Raw genomic sequence first — 13878 nt, 5'->3', positions numbered from 1 at the left:
TTTCCAAAGTGGCTGCACCATTTTACATTCCCTCCAGCAGTGGATAAAGTTCCTAATTTCTCCATGTCCTCACCAGTACTTGTTACTATCTGATTTTTTTATTATAACTGCCCTAGTGGGTATGAAGTGGCATCTCATTGTTTTTTATTTGTATTTCCCTGATGCATCTTTTCATGTGCTTAATGGCCATTTGTATACATATTTTTGGACAAGCGTTTATTCACATATTTTTCCCACTTTTAAATTCAGGTTTTGTGTGCTTTTATTATTGAGTTGTAAGAGTTCTTTATGTATTTAATATACAAATCCCTCGAATTATGAATTTCATTTTCTTGATTATGCCATTTAAAGCACAGAAGTTTTTCATTTTGATGAAGTCCAAAGTATTTTTTCTTATGTTGCTCATGCTTTTGGTATCATATTCATTGCCAAGTATGAGGTTATGAAGATTAATTCCTGTTTTCTTCTGAGAGTTTTAGGGCTTTAGTCCATTTTGATTTAAAGTTTGTAAATGGTGCGAAGAAAAAGCCCAGTTTTATTCCTTTGCATGTAGGTATCCAGTTGTCCCTGCATTACTTGTTAAGAGACCATGCTTTGTTTCAGGATTCTTATTATTGCACTTGACAAAAGAACAAATCAAACTACTTTAAAACATATATATATATATATATATATATATATGGAATTGACTAGTTTACATAATCAAAAAGAAAAGGGTATATTTGGGCATGACTGGTCCTAAACAGATATCTTTTTCTTTCTGTCTATTCCCTACTTCTCTTGAATGGTTGGCCTCACTTTCTCCTGTTGCTGCCTTTACGTGAAGCTAATTCTGTGGTTCTCAGCTGGCGCAATGTGATCCCCAAGTGACAATTAGCAGAGCCTAGAGCTATTTTTTGTTGTCACACTTGGGGAGGAGGGTGCTACTGGTATCTAGTGGATAGAGGTAAGAATGCACAGTAGAGCTTCCAACTACAAATACTTTTTTAACCCCACATGTCATTGCTGAGGTTGAGAAATCCTGGGCTAGATTAATGTCTGCTAGTAGCTCCTGGCTCTCAAGTGCCCAGCTTTGCTACTAGGAAGGAGAGAGCTATTCCCTTCCACCTTCAATTCAGTTAAAACTCTTGAGAGAAGAACTGGCTTGGGATACAGCCAAACCCCCTCTTATCCCCACCCCCAGGTCTGAGGTCAGTCTTTGTGGCTAGGAGCCAGTGTGCTATTATTATCATAGCCAAGGTCAGTTCCTACTTGTACACAAATTACAGTAGGCAGAGAAGTTATGACCAAAGGGAGATGGCAGTTTTCATTCAGCCACCTTACGTGTTCACCATCTAAAAGAAGGGGCTGCTTTATCCAGAAGAAAAAAGAGTACTGGGGAAGATAGAGTAATACATGTCCACACGATAGTTTTAAATGAACATACATTTTTATCTATCTAGAATTATATTAGTTCTATATATTTATATAATTAACACTTCTTACGCCTAAAATTCTTCAACAAGCAAGGACTCATGTAAAAATAGCTCTTCGAAGAATATCTATTTGCGATTACAAGTGTGAATAAACCATTAGTCCAGCACATATAATTACATAGGAAGTCAATCATAATTGTGTTAGCTAAAAAATAGCACAAGACTGTGAAATTAGAGTTGTTAGTGCATTCATCTGTATTAAAAAATCAACCTTTATGTTAGAATTGATTGAATAAGGAGTTCAATATGTAAGAAATATTCTTATGTGGAAATACTGAATTAAGATTCCATTGAAACACATGAGTTGTTAGAACTAGAATTAAATTCTGAACATACTGTAAAAAAAAATAGTCATTTTAGCATTTAAAATTCTGAGCTTGTGAGTTAACTATTCTAGGCCCCAATTTCCCATCTGTGGAAAGGGGGAATTAATCTGCCAGATCTACATTGCTGGAAAGTGTAAGAATAAATTAGAAACAGCTGACTTTGACTACTTACTTTGAATTAAAAAAGTTAAGTTCTGCCTCAGCTTCCTCTTGTTACCTACTAAATCTTTGAAACTCCGAATCCCTTCATAGGTGAATCCTGAGATAAAGCAAACAATAGTCACATTTACCAAGGCATGTCATAGTAAGATATGTTCAGAATGTCATGCATATGTGTCAATAGAAATAGATATAGATACATATTTAAGCTTATATTTATATACATGATATACATGTGTTATGTGGCGTGTTTGTATACATGTGTGGTGTGTGAATGTATATAGTGATCAGTGGAAAGACGGGAATAAAAATCAATGGAGCAGGAAGCCAACTGCGTGCCTGCTGTTACTTGTCTCCCAGTCTTCATGTGTTACAGTTCACCTAGGTTTGATTATGTATTTATGTGCCTGTTCATAAGGTTATTGTGCAATGAGATCCCTTAAAATGGGACAGCTATTTAAATGTGTTTGCCATCACTTTTGCTTGTGTAATTCTTTAAGGCTATAATTACATACGTTCAAAAGGGAAAATTTGTACCTCTGCAATTCCTGTTTATAGTTCTCTTAATGTAAATCGTGAAGATTGAAGAGATTGTTTGTGCTTCTTGTCTTAAAACATGACGGTAATCTTTTGATAAGATCAGAAGAACAATGCTTTCCCATTTTAAGGGGAATCATCCCACAACATACAATTTAATAACTAATCAGAGCTGGTTAAATGAAGTGTTTGATAATTAGGTATCAGAAATTTTCTTTTCCTACTTGAAGCATTATGATTACTGATTTTAAGATTAAATTAGTGTTGCTTTTAAGTGGTTTATTTGAACAATCTGAGATTCTAAATTCTTTTGAAGGACCTTGCATTAAAATATTATCCGTGCATCCACTTATTCAGTAATTCACTAATTCCACAAATACTCCACTACTAATAGGTGCCAGACACCATCCTCTGTGTTGCTGTAAATAATTATGGTAAGTAAACATACCCTACTCTCATAAAGCTAAAAGTCTAATGAGACAGACATCATACAATAAATAATAAATAAATCTCAATTAATGCATGTATTATTTCCTAGGGATGCCTTATAAAAGTATCAATAACTGGGTGGCTTACAACAATAGACACTTGTCTCACAGTTCTCAAGGCTACTAGAAGTGGGAAATCAAGGTGTCTGCAGGACTGTGCTCTCCCTGATGGTTCTAGGGGTGAATCCTTCTTTGCCTCTTCTAGCTTCTGGTGTTTGCCAGCAATCCTCGACATTCCTCGGCTTGTAGAGGCATCACTCCAATTGCATGGACATCTTCTCCCTGTGTGTCCTCACGTTGTCTTCCCTCTGTGTCCCTGTGTCCAAATTTCCCTTTTGCACAAGGACACATGTCTTACTGGATTAGGGCCCACCTTAATGACATCATTTTAATTTGATTGCCTCTATAAAGACCCCATAGTGAAATAAGGTCACATTCTGAGGTATTGAGGGTTAGGACTTCAACATATGTTTTTTTGGAAAGGAGACACAATCCAACCCATAACAATGCATAATTGCATATTGTGTGAAGTGCTGTGATGTAAGAGAGGGAATAATATGGAGCATCTATTTTAAATTGAGTGGACAGTGAAGCACGACTTAAGACCCAGAAAATAGGAACAAACCAGGCAAAGGGGAGTAGATTGTGGCTGAATGAAACAACACATGCAAGGGCCCAGAGATGGGAAAAAGCTTAATGCATAGGAGGAAGTGAAAGAAAACCAGGGTGTCTGGGCTGTACTGAGCAAGAAAGAAGAGGTTCCAAGATGAGTTGAAACTTACCAGAATTTGTTGTTGTTTTTTTGTTTGTTTGTTTTTTGTTTTGTTTTGTTTTAGGAATTGTGAGCAATTACCAGAACTTGGTTGGGGATAGTGTGAACTTCTAAGGGACTCAATCAATATGGTTTTTATTACCTCCTTTATAGTGAGTGATAAAGGTGGGGATATTGGAGGACATACGAAGCTAGGAACAGCAGAAGAATTAGGAAACCTAAAGCGTAAATAAGAACATCAGTAGAACTAATAGAAATTCAAGATACCAGGCTTCAAATTGTCATAAGTAGTGTTCATATTCAGGGAGGTTTGCACTAGTACAGCCATACTTCTTATTAAACTATTTGATGCCATCTAGAGACGTATGCCAGTAGGAAAAACAAATCATTTAAATTCTTTGATAATAATTGCTAAATAGCTGCTGGCATAGGCCTCCAATCACCCCACTGACTTGTGTTCTAGAACTGTCCCCAGATTGTCCCCAAGTTTCAGAAATGAAAACGTCTCATGAGACAGCAGGGGCCTAGGAGACCCCTGCATCAGCTCTTTATTTGGATTAGTTCTTTATTTAGATTAGTTCACCTGTGATACACTGGATATATCATAGTAAGAACTTTCAAATGTGATATTCAGACATAAATATATAGAAAGGCATTTTTCTCTATATATAGATATGTCTCTATGTCTATATACATGTACATGTGTGCAAAAATATATATGGAAATATGTTTGTACACTTGCATATATTAGTGAAAATTGGCAGAATAAGCTTAAAAGTTAATTATTTTATATGTCTGTCTTTATATGCCCATAGTCTCTGAAATCTTAACGATCCACAGAGATGCAAAAGCATTAACTGACAGGGTAGTTGTAGGGGCTAGAGACAGAAATGTAGCTGGGTAAACAAGCAGAAAATCCAATAAACGACCAGGTAGACTTTGATTCAGGCTGGTATTCACGTCCAAATTGGTCCCTTTCCACAGAGAAAATATAAGAAGTGGGAGGCTGAGGCAGAGGCAAAGCCCAACGTCCAGATAAACAACTGCATGCCCATTCCAGGAAAGCAGCTGAGACATAAAGGACAGGATCCACTGCACATGGGAGGGAGCTGGGGCAAGGTGGATTCCAGGCAGGCTCCAATGTAAGTGGAGGCATGGACGGCTAACACTCTCAAATAAGTGGGATGCATTTGGCCGTGATAGGGAACTGACTCTAGCAGGTTTAAATGGAGAGAAAATGTATCTTCATTTAACTAGGAAGTCACTGAGTAGAGTGGGCTTTAAGATCAGCTTAATCTGGTTGCTCCACCCCTGTTTCTCTGCAGTTCCCTGGTCTGTGAGCATTTTGCTTATTGGCTTCCTTTCCTTACAGTATGAAAGTGACTTGGTGGCTTTTAATTTTGTATCCACATACATGGTATAGAAAGGAAGCAGGAAGTTATCTTTTCCAATGGTTACTTTTTAAGAATAGGAAAACTCTTTTCCAGAATACCCTACATTCTCCTTGTGTCTCATTTCTCCAAATTGAAATTTATGCCTATCCTGAACCAATCCCTGTGACTATTTTGTCACACAGTTGGCCTAGACCTGAGTTTCTAAGCTAATTCCAAACTAGGGGAATGAGATTACTTTTACTCTATTTAACCTACTTCTGGATGTATTACCAGTTTTTAAAATTATTATTTAGCAAAGGATCTTTTGCTTAGATCCTCTCTCAATTTTGTTGAAAGTAAATAATCAAAAAAGGATTTGATGCCCTGGTATTAGAGTGTCTCAGATTGGGAGGCAGACTCCAAGACAAAATTAGAAATGTCAAAGATTGATAGAAACTATGGGTAGAAGAGATAAAGAAGAGAGGGCCAGAGAAAGGCTTCTGACTGCCATGCAGGTCTGGATCTATGAGGGGAGAGGTGGAAGGAGAAGAAAGTGGGTTCAAAGGGCCTCAGAATACAGAACAATTCTCAAAAAGTCTTAGGCCAAAGAGATTCCCGGAGCAAAACTTTTCTGTTATGGATCCTGGCCTGGCAGAAGTGACCCCCAGCTCTGGTACCTCTGCCAGGCTGTCACTGGCTGAGAGCAGTCTGGGGGAAAGTAGGATGTTTGCATGGAAATCGCAGTGGATCTGAAGATGTGGCAGTTGGGGGCTGCCTGCTAACTACAGTTCTCATGACAGGGTCTCTCCTGGAAGAAGAGCTAAGCTACAGACTTAGCTGCTGTCTAAGTGACTGTCACACAGAGTTTTTCTTCTCTTTTTAGTTTCTGGAAAATAGCAGAGATTTTACCAAAACTTATTCAATGACAATGACTCATCTTTTACTCTTTCACTTTAGAGGCACCTTGTTTAACAGAAAATGTTAGGGAAATTTAAATATTGCTAATTTTAATAAACCTTTGCTATGACAATTTTTGATAAAGTGCTTTATTCTTATGTATTGTAAGTTTTTTTGTCAAAACTTTGGAGTTACAGACTTAGCTCATGAAATTTATAGAAAATGTCAGCCATATAACCTAATTGATCAAGCCAGCCCTCATTGTGAAGTCAATCATTATATTTCAGTTTAAATAAATATACAAATTCATATTTTCATGAGAATCATCTGCCTTCTGAATTTTAAGATCATTACATGGACAGATAGGTGATAGCTGGGAGGATGGGTGCACAGATAGGTAAATAGATAGTTCACCCTTGCTACTAGCTTGTCATTTGCATAAAATAAAGCATCACAACTTTCCACATTTCTTAATAGACTCATTGCTTTGCTCTCATGAGACACAGTCACTGGAGCAAAGCATTCTTTGATGATCCTCCAGAGGCAGATGAGATTGAGGTCACTAAATGAAAATTAAATAAACCCTACCTCACCCAAAATTATTCTGAACATTGCAACATTGACAAGAATGCAGCATTTTTAATTACAGGGCACACACACGCACCCCATATATATATATGAGAAACATTTTAATTTTTTCTTTGTTTAGCGACTAGTGGATTTGCACTCTTAGGCAATTAGCCATAGTAAAATTCCAGATGTGTAAGAGCTATGCCTCTCTTTTTTAAAGTGAGAGAGCATCTACTGTAAAACGGAAAGAAAGAAAATTAGGTGTGACTTCTAGAAAGGAGGAATATTCTCAAGCAGACAGTTTTAGAAAAGAATAGATTTAGGAATTTAGTATCTAGAAACTGATAACCAAAAACACTACCCATACCAGAGTACTTTCTGGAAATTTTCTTCTGTAGCCCCAGGCTAGTTTGAAGACTACTGGTCTGAATGACCTTCCATACTTTTCTCTTCACCTCCTCTAAAGTCCAATCACGTAGACTGACAGCATTCTCCAAACACAGTTGCACTTTCATTTTTCTATAATTGTGCTCATGTATTTCCTTGTATTGACGAGTTCTTCCTTCCTGCCTTTCAAACTCCTACTCATTTAAGACCCACCTTAATGACATCCAGTCGTTGATGAATTTTCCTATTATCTCCAAGAATCACTCTTCCCTCCATCCTCCTATGGCACTTTATAGCTACGTTTATTTATTGTAACATGTGCCGCTGCTCTTGAAGTCTACCTGCTTAGATCATTCTGGGAATAATACAGTCACAGGAATAATAATTTTTCTCTAATTCTCTGTGTCATATTCTCAGCCTCAAACTGTACTAGTTCTATGCCATTAGAGAAACATATGAAAATGTTCAGTGCATAACAAACCGAAGAGCTATATTTGAACCAAAGGCTGAGATGGTAATTTAGAATTTATTGCTGTAGTCCCCATTAGAGATTACTGTGATCTTAACCAAACTTGTGGTAATAGATATTTGAAAAGAGTGGCTAAAACGTTAGAGGAAAAAAATCAGAATTTTATTTTGAAAGCTAAGGAAGGACAGAGTTTCAGGATACATAAAAAAATAAAGTGAATTGCTCCAAAGAGAACTTATAGGAAATGGGCCTACTGAACTAAGCAATTAGGAATTACATGCTAACTATAATGAATAGTTTTGTTTATAATTCAGTGGCCAGATTTCACCACAAATTCAAAGGCCAGTCACATAGCACACCTACCTTTAAGGGATACTGGATAATTTAGTATTTATTTTTACACACAGCTTCCACAGAATAAAATTAGAGCTCCATTACTAGGGTAAAATGGAAGTCTAGGTATAGGGTGGATAACCAGCATTATCTGTAATACATCACAACCTGTGGTGGACAGTACAGAAATCCCATTTCTCACTGCTGTCAGTCTGCTGCAGCGAATTGCTGACCTGAAGACTGAGTCTTAGGAGATGTCTTCAAGCCTGATCCCAGACTTCATGATTGCCCAGAGCTCCTCTCAAAGGTCTTATAGATTCTTTGCCACTATTGCTTCTGAATCATCACTGCAGTCACATAATTTTACTTTTGAATATTCTTTAATATAAAATATAAACATTCCTTAGAATAGCATCATGGTAACTTACCTTTTCCCCTTCCTTTCTCCATTCCTTTTTCCCCTTTATTTTCTTCGTTTCTTATAATCATTCTTTCTCTTGGTATTTCATGCTCCTGTATGTTTCTGTCATAAAGTAACACATACCCCTTAAAGGAATTCAGATTCTAATATTTCAAGAGAGAGAGAATTGTGCTAAAATCAATACTTTCCTGGAGAGAAAACCTTTTAATTTAGTTATCATATTACAAAAACATAAAAAACTCAAAATGGCTTGATGGCATAATTTGTATCCTTTAATGAAGGCTTAAATACAACCAAAGAACTATAGCATCTGCTTTTAAACTTTAAATTTTAAGATTCAAAATACGTAATAGCTGCATTTTCTTTTTCCTTCTAGAAGGACTTATGCAAATTCTTTCTAACAGGCAAGATTACTTCGTGTTTCTTTAGAAATATGTGACAGAAATCAAAAATTTCATTTATGAGATTATTATTTTTTCTTTAAGGCAAGGATGCTATAAATACTGGAAGATATTTTGGTGAGTAATTCACTTTTAGAGAAAAACATCATCAAATTCTTTTACAGCAAGTGAAGGTTATAACCTTTTCCATATAAGAAACATAAGATGTTATACTGTCATGATGTGGAATTCTAAATTCTGGATGGGTCCATGGAGACAAGCTAACTTAGTAAATCAGTTCCTGAATTCACAAATAAATTGTGAACCCAGGTCTTTGGACACAGTATGTGACCTGTTTCATTATGCAGGTTCCTAGGCTTACCAGGGCCCGACACTTGGTTTAATGCTCTGCTGCCGCAGTCTTGGAAGTGTTAGTAATTTTTGAACAAAAGGCCTAATGTTTTCATCTTGCACTGTGCCCCACACATTATACAGTGGGCCCTGGTTCCAGTTATTTGAAAACAGAGTCAGAATTAGAACTGTTCATCCTCTCTCTTCGTCCTCTCACTTCCTTAGCCAAATATGGTTTCAAGTGAATCTCCTTACTCCTTGAAATAACTTTCCTCCTAATATACAGTGTCCGGCTGCCTTACTCCAGATAGTATACAAGCATCTAATGCCATCTTTCTTAATTACATCAAGTAAATGGCAAAGAGGTGGGAAGGGAGATGCTTTATTTACAGTTTCCTTGCTCTATATAGGAGGCATTTCCTTGCTCTATATAGGAGGCAACCCCTTTGGTTGTCGTTCATCATCAGCACAAGCTCAGTGCAAAGTACACATCCACAAAAAGCTTTTAAAATTAAGGATCAGGTTGGGCATGGTGGCTTACACCTGCGATCCCAGTGCTTTGTGAAGCCGAGGTGGGAGGATCACTTGAGACCAGTTGAAGATAAGTCTGAACAACATAACAAGACCCTGTCTCTACAAAAAAAATACAAAAATTATCTGGGTGTGGTGGTATATACCATAGTCCCAGCTACTCAGGAGGCTAAGGCAGGAGGATTGCTTGATCTTAGGAGGTTGAGGCTGCAGTGAGCTATGATTGTGCCACTGCACTCCAGCCTGGGTGACAGAGTGAAACTCTGTATCTTAAAAAAAAAAAAAGAAGTATTGCTAGTCTGATAGTAAATAGGAAATTTTATTTTTTAGAAAAATAAAAGTTAATTTTTTTATATTTTTAAAGCATTGCTGTACATATACAAAACAGGTGGGGAAATAGTCAATAATACATGAAAGATATTCAATATCTGGGAAAGATATATATGTGTATATATAGTGTATTTATAGCTTTATGTATTATAGATTATAAATATATGTTGTGTAATTGTTTAGGGAGGGGTAATACCTAATTACTCTTTTCAGATATAAATCTTCTCTCCTTCCCAGTTGGTATCAATTGTTTTTTACATTTTACATTCTGAATGAAGATGCTTGTCTTCTTCTTTAGCTGTTCTCTGTCCATTTTGAGTAAATTACAGCCCCAAGTATTACTAAGCTGAAGAGTTTTCCAAGTAAACATTTGCCAAATCTTTTAAAAAGAACTGTTTTCTCAGAGGGAACAAATGTGTGAAGCTGCCCTGACCTCAGCTAAGAATCTGAGGCAGCTTGCTCCTGAATTGATTCAGAAGCACCTGGAGATTTTGTGTTTGCTTTTTGCACTGTTGACTGGTGGATGGATACACCTCAGCCTCAGCACATGGGCCAGCTTGGGCCAAGTCATTGGAAGTTTTCAAAATTTTCTTCATAAAGTAAAAATTTTCTCAAAAATGTTCTTTAGATTTTATGTCACTCAAGAAATGAATGTCCCATATTCTCTTCCCTCTTACACGTAGAACAAGTATTTTTCTTTACAGCTTCATGCCTCCTAGATATTAATTTGCTTGACAATCCTTGAATAGACTGGTGAACAAATTTATCACCAATTATTAATTGTTGACCACCTAATGTGCCGAGCATGATCAAAACCACAGAAGTACTTGACATTAGTTATGCAGATAAGGCAACCGGGTGCTTTCTTAACTAATGGTCAAGAATGAGGGCTCTGAGGTTAAGAATTAATCATTTATTATCTGTGTTACTTTGGGCAAATTTATCAGTTTTTCTGAGTCTCAGGGTTTTTATCTATGTATCTATCTATCTATCTATCTATCTATCTATCTATCTATCTATCTATCTACCTACCAAAATAGTGCATTGGTTTGCTAGAGCTGCTATAACAATAGACCATAATTCTGGAGGCTAGAAGTCCAAGATCAAGGTGTCAGCAGGTTTGGTTTCTTCTGAGTCCTATCTTCTTGTTTTTATTTTTAAGGATTGCCACTTTTTCACTGTGTCCACACAGGGTGAACTGTTCCCCACCATCCTGAAGCAGCTGGCTTGATAGAATAGTGGAATGGCCTTTTGAAGACTCAGTTACAGCAACATCTGAGGGATGGTACCTTGCCCGGCTGGATCAATATTCTGCAAGAGGCTGTACATACTCTGAATTAGTGTGCAATATATCATGCTGTTTCTTCCACAGCAGACACTCAAATGCCCAGGAATCAAGGAGTAGAAATGGGAGCAGCACCATTTATAACCAACTAGCAAAATATATGCTTTCTGTTCCTGTGACCTTGTGCTCTGCTTGCCTAGAGGTCTTAGTTCCAAATGGGGGAATGCTTCCACCAGGACAGATAACAATGATCCCATTGAACCAGCAGTTAAGACTACCACCCAACCACTTTAGGCTACTCATGCCTCTGAATCAACAGGCAAATACAGGAGTTACTGTGTTAGCTGGGGTGATTGATCCTAACTATCATACCAAGGAGAAATTGGACTGATACTAAGTAAGAGTCGGTCCAATACAAGAGATCCCTTAGGGTTTCTCATAGTATTACTATACCTTAATCAATGTATTACTATACATTGATTAAGATCAATGGAAAAATAACCCAATCCAGATAGAACTGCTAATGGCCCAGACCCTTCAGGAATGAAGGTTTGGGTCACCCCTCCAGGGAAGGAACTATGACCAGCTGAGGTGCTAGAATGCAGAATGGGCAGTGAAATAAGGTAATTACAGATCTCAGCTACAACCGTGTGACCAGTTACAGAACTACATACTGTAATTGTCATAAGTATTGCTTCCTTATTTTGTTATCAATATGTTTGTGTGTATGTATGCACATACATAGGTATGTATTAATATATATATAATATATAGTATCTTTGTTTTCTTCCCTTTCTTTTCCCCTTATTATGTGATATAAGATGTATTGACTTCATGTCATAGTATTAAGTATTGTTGACTTCATATCATAATATTTAAATTACAAGGTATCAAGAAGAGTAAACATCATGTAAGGACTTCACATCCTTTTCTGGGAAAAGAGTTAGTGCATTTTCGGTTGTACATAGGACAGTTGTGTTATGCTAGATGGAAGTATGACCTTGTTATTGTCTTTATTGGAGATTAAAGTACAGTAGCCCCCTTATCTGTGGCAGATACGTTCCAGCACCCCCAGTGGATGCCTGAAACTGAGGATAATCCCAAACCTATAAATAGTATGCATGAATTTCTTTTTACTTCTTCACAATTTCACAGATAGAACATTCATTTTCACTGTAGATCTTAACAACCTCAGCATATGATTTTTTTTCTTTCCTTATTAAATCAAGAACTTCCACTTTTTTACTTAAAGGAAGTACTTTATAACTTCTCTTTGGCATACCCAAATTGCAAGTATCACTACTCTTGTGCCTTGGGACCACTATTAAGTAAAATAAGGGTTACTTGAACACAGCACTGTAAACCATGACAGTTGATTTGATAACCAAGTTAGCTACTAAGTGGCTAATGGGCAGAGAGAATAGACAGTGGATATGCTGGACAAAGGGAGGATACATGTCTCGGGGTCAGAGTGGGATGGTGTGAGATTTCAGCACACTACTCGGAACAGTGTGCAATTTAAAACTTATGAATTGATTATTTCTGGAATTTTAATTTAATATTTTAGGACCATGGTTGACTTGAGTAGCTGAAACCAAAGAAATCAAAACAATGAGTCTGGGGGGATTACTGTATGGTTAAAGATGTGTGTGGGCACCAAGTTCACATGGAGTGGACTTGTGATGATTAATTTTATGTATCTACTTGGCTGAGCTATGGTGCCCAGATAGTTGGTCAAATGTTATTCAGAATGGTTTTGGATGGCATTTACATTTAAATGCATGACCTTTGAATAAAATATATTGTTTTTGGTGATGGAGGCCTGGATAGAGCAAAAGACTGACTTGACCTGGGCAAGAGGAAATTCTACCAGCAGACTGCCTTGGCCCTTCATCTGCAACATTGCCTCTTTCCTAGGTCTCAAGCCTGCTGGCCTACCCTGCAGATTTTTTTTTTTTTTTTTTGGCAGCCTTCATAATCTTGAGAGCCTTCAAATAAATCTCCTTGACTTACAGTGGAGTTATATCCTGATAAACCCATCATAAGTTGAAATATCCTATGTCAAAAATATATTTATTACACCTAACCTACTGAAGACGATATCTTGGTCTAGCGTACATTAAATGCTCTGAGAACACTTACCTCAGCCCACAGTTAGGCAAAATCATCTAACACAAAGCCTATTATATAATATAATATTAAATAGCTCATATAAATTATTGAATATTTTACTGAAAGTGAAAAACAGAATAGTGCATGGCTACACGAAGTATGGTTTCTAATGAATACCTATTGCTTTTACACCATCATAAAGTTGAAAAGCCCTAAATCAAACCATTGTAAGTCAGGCACCATCTGTATATAAAATCCTATTGGTTCTGTTTCTCTGGAGAACTCTTAACTACTACAATGCCTCATAGTCTGTGTGTTGTCTGAGTCCTAATCTCCTCTTCTTATAAGCATGTTGGTCATATTGGATTAGAGATCACCTATATGAGTTCATTTTACCTAACTCATTTTTTTAAAGACCCAAGTCCAAATACAGTCACATTCTGAGGTACTGAGGTTGGAAATTCAACATATGAATTTTGAGGGGGACGTAATTCAGCCCATAACAAATAGCGTGATAATAGTGCCTCAGAGAGCTCTGAAGTGAGAATTAAATATGTTAATACATGTCAAGTACTAAATACAATGCCTGGCACATAGCAACAGAAATACAATCACTAGAATTTTTTTTCCACAATACCTTTTGCGTTCACTAAAATTTTTATGAAAAACTTAATTTGCATGG

This window comes from Pongo pygmaeus, chromosome 1 (genome assembly GCF_028885625.2).
Source record: "Pongo pygmaeus isolate AG05252 chromosome 1, NHGRI_mPonPyg2-v2.0_pri, whole genome shotgun sequence".
Taxonomy (NCBI): domain Eukaryota; kingdom Metazoa; phylum Chordata; class Mammalia; order Primates; family Hominidae; genus Pongo; species Pongo pygmaeus.
Note: the sequence above shows the minus strand (reverse complement) of the source record.